Source organism: Glandiceps talaboti, chromosome 9 (genome assembly GCF_964340395.1).
Source record: "Glandiceps talaboti chromosome 9, keGlaTala1.1, whole genome shotgun sequence".
Lineage (NCBI taxonomy): Eukaryota > Metazoa > Hemichordata > Enteropneusta > Spengelidae > Glandiceps > Glandiceps talaboti.
Genome location: NC_135557.1, coordinates 685,698 through 691,697, shown reverse-complemented (window position 1 = coordinate 691,697; position 6,000 = coordinate 685,698).

The following is a 6,000-nucleotide window of genomic DNA, read 5'->3' as shown; positions in this document are numbered from 1 at the left end:
TTAATTTATGATAGTAATGGTTTGTAGTTAGTGTTAATTTATGGTAGTAATGGTTTGTAGTTAGGGTTAATTTATGGTAGTAATGGTTGGTAGTTAGGGTTAATTGATGGTAGTAATGGTTTGTAGTTAGGGTTAATTGATGGTAGTGATAGTTGGTAGTTAGGGTTAATTTATGGTAGTAATGGTTGGTAGTTAGGGTTAATTGATGGTAGTAATGGTTTGTAGTTAGGGTTAATTGATGGTAGTGATAGTTGGTAGTTAGGGTTAATTGATGGTAGTGATTGTTGGTAGTTAGGGTTAATTTATGGTAGTAATGGTTTGTAGTTAGGGTTAATTGATGGTAGTGATGGTTTGTAGTTAGGGTTAATTTATGGTAGTAATGGTTGGTAGTTAGGGTTAATTTATGGTAGTAATGGTTTGTAGTTAGGGTTAATTGATGGTAGTAATGGTTTGTAGTTAGGGTTAATTGATGGTAGTGATGGTTTGTAGTTAGAGTTAATTGATGGTAGTGATAGTTGGTAGGGTTAATTGATGGTAGTGATTGTTGGTAGTTAGGGTTAATTGATGGTAGTAATGGTTTGTTGTTAGGGTTAACTTATGGTAGTAATGGTTTGTAGTTAGGGTTAATTGATGGTAGTGATTGTTGGTAGTTAGTGTTAATTTATGGTAGTAATGGTTTGTAGTTAGGGTTAATTGATGGTAGTAATGGTTTGTAGTTAGGGTTAATTGATGGTAGTAATGGTTTGTAGTTAGGGTTAATTGATGGTAGTAATGGTTGGTAGTTAGGGTTAATTTATGGTAGTAATGGTTTGTAGTTAGGGTTAATTGATGGTAGTGATAGTTGGTAGTTAGGGTTAATTGATGGTAGTGATTGTTGGTAGTTAGGGTTAATTGATGGTAGTGATAGTTGGTAGTTAGGGTTAATTGATGGTAGTAATGGTTTGTAGTTAGGGTTAATTTATGGTAGTAATGGTTTGTAGTTAGGGTTAATTGATGGTAGTGATAGTTGGTAGTTAGGGTTAATTGATGGTAGTGATTGTTGGTAGTTAGGGTTAATTGATGGTAGTAATGGTTTGTAGTTAGGGTTAATTTATGGTAGTAATGGTTTGTAGTTAGGGTTAATTGATGGTAGTGATAGTTGGTAGTTAGGGTTAATTGATGGTAGTAATGGTTTGTAGTTAGGGTTAATTTATGGTAGTAATGGTTTGTAGTTAGGGTTAATTGATGGTAGTGATAGTTGGTAGTTAGGGTTAATTGATGGTAGTGATTGTTGGTAGTTAGGGTTAATTGATGGTAGTAATGGTTTGTAGTTAGGGTTAATTTATGGTAGTAATGGTTTGTAGTTAGGGTTAATTGATGGTAGTGATAGTTGGTAGTTAGGGTTAATTGATGGTAGTGATTGTTGGTAGTTAGGGTTAATTGATGGTAGTAATGGTTGGTAGTTAGGGTTAATTTATGGTAGTAATGGTTTGTAGTTAGGGTTAATTTATGGTAGTAATGGTTGGTAGTTAGGGTTAATTGATGGTAGTAATGGTTGGTAGTTAGGGTTAATTTATGGTAGTAATGGTTGGTAGTTAGTGTTAATTGATGGTAGTAATGGTTGGTAGTTAGGGTTAATTGATGGTAGTAATGGTTGGTAGTTAGGGTTAATTGATGGTAGTAATGGTTGGTAGTTAGGGTTAATTTATGGTAGTAATGGTTTGTAGTTAGGGTTAATTGATGGTAGTGATAGTTGGTAGTTAGGGTTAATTGATGGTAGTGATTGTTGGTAGTTAGGGTTAATTGATGGTAGTAATGGTTTGTAGTTAGGGTTAATTTATGGTAGTAATGGTTTGTAGTTAGGGTTAATTGATGGTAGTGATAGTTGGTAGTTAGGGTTAATTGATGGTAGTAATGGTTTGTAGTTAGGGTTAATTTATGGTAGTAATGGTTTGTAGTTAGGGTTAATTGATGGTAGTGATAGTTGGTAGTTAGGGTTAATTGATGGTAGTGATTGTTGGTAGTTAGGGTTAATTGATGGTAGTAATGGTTTGTAGTTAGGGTTAATTTATGGTAGTAATGGTTTGTAGTTAGGGTTAATTTATGGTAGTAATGGTTTGTAGTAAGTGTTAATTTATGGTAGTAATGGTTGGTAGTTAGGGTTAATTTATGGTAGTAATGGTTTGTAGTTAGTGTTAATTTATGGTAGTAATGGTTGGTAGTTAGGGTTAATTGATGGTAGTGATGGTTTGTAGTAAGTGTTAATTTATGGTAGTAATGGTTTGTAGTTAGTGTTAATTTATGGTAGTAATGGTTGGTAGTTAGGGTTAATTGATGGTAGTGATGGTTTGTAGTAAGTGTTAATTGATGGTAGTAATGGTTTGTAGTTAGTGTTAATTTATGGTAGTAATGGTTGGTAGTTAGGGTTAATTTATGGTAGTGATGGTTTGTAGTAAGTGTTAATTTATGGTAGTAATGGTTTGTAGTTAGGGTTAACTGATGGTAGTGATGGTTTGTAGTTAGGGTTAATTGATGGTAGTGATAGTTGGTAGGGTTAATTGATGGTAGTGATTGTTGGTAGTTAGGGTTAATTGATGGTAGTAATGGTTTGTAGTTAGGGTTAACTTATGGTAGTAATGGTTTGTAGTTAGGGTTAATTGATGGTAGTGATTGTTGGTAGTTAGTGTTAATTGATGGTAGTAATGGTTTGTAGTTAGGGTTAATTGATGGTAGTAATGGTTTGTAGTTAGGGTTAATTGATGGTAGTAATGGTTTGTAGTTAGGGTTAATTGATGGTAGTAATGGTTGGTAGTTAGGGTTAATTTATGGTAGTAATGGTTTGTAGTTAGGGTTAATTGATGGTAGTGATAGTTGGTAGTTAGGGTTAATTGATGGTAGTGATTGTTGGTAGTTAGGGTTAATTGATGGTAGTAATGGTTTGTAGTTAGGGTTAATTTATGGTAGTAATGGTTTGTAGTTAGGGTTAATTGATGGTAGTGATAGTTGGTAGTTAGGGTTAATTGATGGTAGTAATGGTTTGTAGTTAGGGTTAATTTATGGTAGTAATGGTTTGTAGTTAGGGTTAATTGATGGTAGTGATAGTTGGTAGTTAGGGTTAATTGATGGTAGTGATTGTTGGTAGTTAGGGTTAATTTATGGTAGTAATGGTTTGTAGTTAGGGTTAATTTATGGTAGTAATGGTTTGTAGTTAGGGTTAATTGATGGTAGTGATAGTTGGTAGTTAGGGTTAATTGATGGTAGTGATTGTTGGTAGTTAGGGTTAATTGATGGTAGTAATGGTTGGTAGTTAGGGTTAATTTATGGTAGTAATGGTTTGTAGTTAGGGTTAATTTATGGTAGTAATGGTTTGTAGTTAGGGTTAATTGATGGTAGTAATGGTTGGTAGTTAGGGTTAATTGATGGTAGTGATTGTTTGTAGTTAGGGTTAATTTATGATAGTAATGGTTTGTAGTTAGTGTTAATTTATGGTAGTAATGGTTTGTAGTTAGGGTTAATTTATGGTAGTAATGGTTGGTAGTTAGGGTTAATTGATGGTAGTAATGGTTTGTAGTTAGGGTTAATTGATGGTAGTGATAGTTGGTAGTTAGGGTTAATTTATGGTAGTAATGGTTGGTAGTTAGGGTTAATTGATGGTAGTAATGGTTTGTAGTTAGGGTTAATTGATGGTAGTGATAGTTGGTAGTTAGGGTTAATTGATGGTAGTGATTGTTGGTAGTTAGGGTTAATTTATGGTAGTAATGGTTTGTAGTTAGGGTTAATTGATGGTAGTGATGGTTTGTAGTTAGGGTTAATTTATGGTAGTAATGGTTGGTAGTTAGGGTTAATTTATGGTAGTAATGGTTTGTAGTTAGGGTTAATTGATGGTAGTAATGGTTTGTAGTTAGGGTTAATTGATGGTAGTGATGGTTTGTAGTTAGAGTTAATTGATGGTAGTGATAGTTGGTAGGGTTAATTGATGGTAGTGATTGTTGGTAGTTAGGGTTAATTGATGGTAGTAATGGTTTGTTGTTAGGGTTAACTTATGGTAGTAATGGTTTGTAGTTAGGGTTAATTGATGGTAGTGATTGTTGGTAGTTAGTGTTAATTTATGGTAGTAATGGTTTGTAGTTAGGGTTAATTGATGGTAGTAATGGTTTGTAGTTAGGGTTAATTGATGGTAGTAATGGTTTGTAGTTAGGGTTAATTGATGGTAGTAATGGTTGGTAGTTAGGGTTAATTTATGGTAGTAATGGTTTGTAGTTAGGGTTAATTGATGGTAGTGATAGTTGGTAGTTAGGGTTAATTGATGGTAGTGATTGTTGGTAGTTAGGGTTAATTGATGGTAGTGATAGTTGGTAGTTAGGGTTAATTGATGGTAGTAATGGTTTGTAGTTAGGGTTAATTTATGGTAGTAATGGTTTGTAGTTAGGGTTAATTGATGGTAGTGATAGTTGGTAGTTAGGGTTAATTGATGGTAGTGATTGTTGGTAGTTAGGGTTAATTGATGGTAGTAATGGTTTGTAGTTAGGGTTAATTTATGGTAGTAATGGTTTGTAGTTAGGGTTAATTGATGGTAGTGATAGTTGGTAGTTAGGGTTAATTGATGGTAGTAATGGTTTGTAGTTAGGGTTAATTTATGGTAGTAATGGTTTGTAGTTAGGGTTAATTGATGGTAGTGATAGTTGGTAGTTAGGGTTAATTGATGGTAGTGATTGTTGGTAGTTAGGGTTAATTGATGGTAGTAATGGTTTGTAGTTAGGGTTAATTTATGGTAGTAATGGTTTGTAGTTAGGGTTAATTGATGGTAGTGATAGTTGGTAGTTAGGGTTAATTGATGGTAGTGATTGTTGGTAGTTAGGGTTAATTGATGGTAGTAATGGTTGGTAGTTAGGGTTAATTTATGGTAGTAATGGTTTGTAGTTAGGGTTAATTTATGGTAGTAATGGTTGGTAGTTAGGGTTAATTGATGGTAGTAATGGTTGGTAGTTAGGGTTAATTTATGGTAGTAATGGTTGGTAGTTAGTGTTAATTGATGGTAGTAATGGTTGGTAGTTAGGGTTAATTGATGGTAGTAATGGTTGGTAGTTAGGGTTAATTGATGGTAGTAATGGTTGGTAGTTAGGGTTAATTTATGGTAGTAATGGTTTGTAGTTAGGGTTAATTGATGGTAGTGATAGTTGGTAGTTAGGGTTAATTGATGGTAGTGATTGTTGGTAGTTAGGGTTAATTGATGGTAGTAATGGTTTGTAGTTAGGGTTAATTTATGGTAGTAATGGTTTGTAGTTAGGGTTAATTGATGGTAGTGATAGTTGGTAGTTAGGGTTAATTGATGGTAGTAATGGTTTGTAGTTAGGGTTAATTTATGGTAGTAATGGTTTGTAGTTAGGGTTAATTGATGGTAGTGATAGTTGGTAGTTAGGGTTAATTGATGGTAGTGATTGTTGGTAGTTAGGGTTAATTGATGGTAGTAATGGTTTGTAGTTAGGGTTAATTTATGGTAGTAATGGTTTGTAGTTAGGGTTAATTGATGGTAGTGATAGTTGGTAGTTAGGGTTAATTGATGGTAGTGATTGTTGGTAGTTAGGGTTAATTGATGGTAGTAATGGTTGGTAGTTAGGGTTAATTTATGGTAGTAATGGTTTGTAGTTAGGGTTAATTTATGGTAGTAATGGTTTGTAGTTAGGGTTAATTGATGGTAGCAATGGTTGTAGTTAGGATTAATTGATGGTAGTAATGGTTTGTAGTTAGGGTTAATTGATGGTAGTAATGGTTGGTAGTTAGGGTTAATTGATGGTAGTAATGGTTGGTAGTTAGGGTTAATTGATGGTAGAAATGGTTTGTAGTTAGGGTTAATTGATGGTAGTAATGGTTGGTAGTTAGGGTTAATTTATGGTAGTAATGGTTGGTAGTTAGGGTTAATTGATGGTAGTAATGGTTGGTAGTTAGGGTTAATTGATGGTAGTAATGGTTGGTAGTTAGGGTTAATTTATGGTAGTAATGGTTGGTAGTTAGTGTTAATTG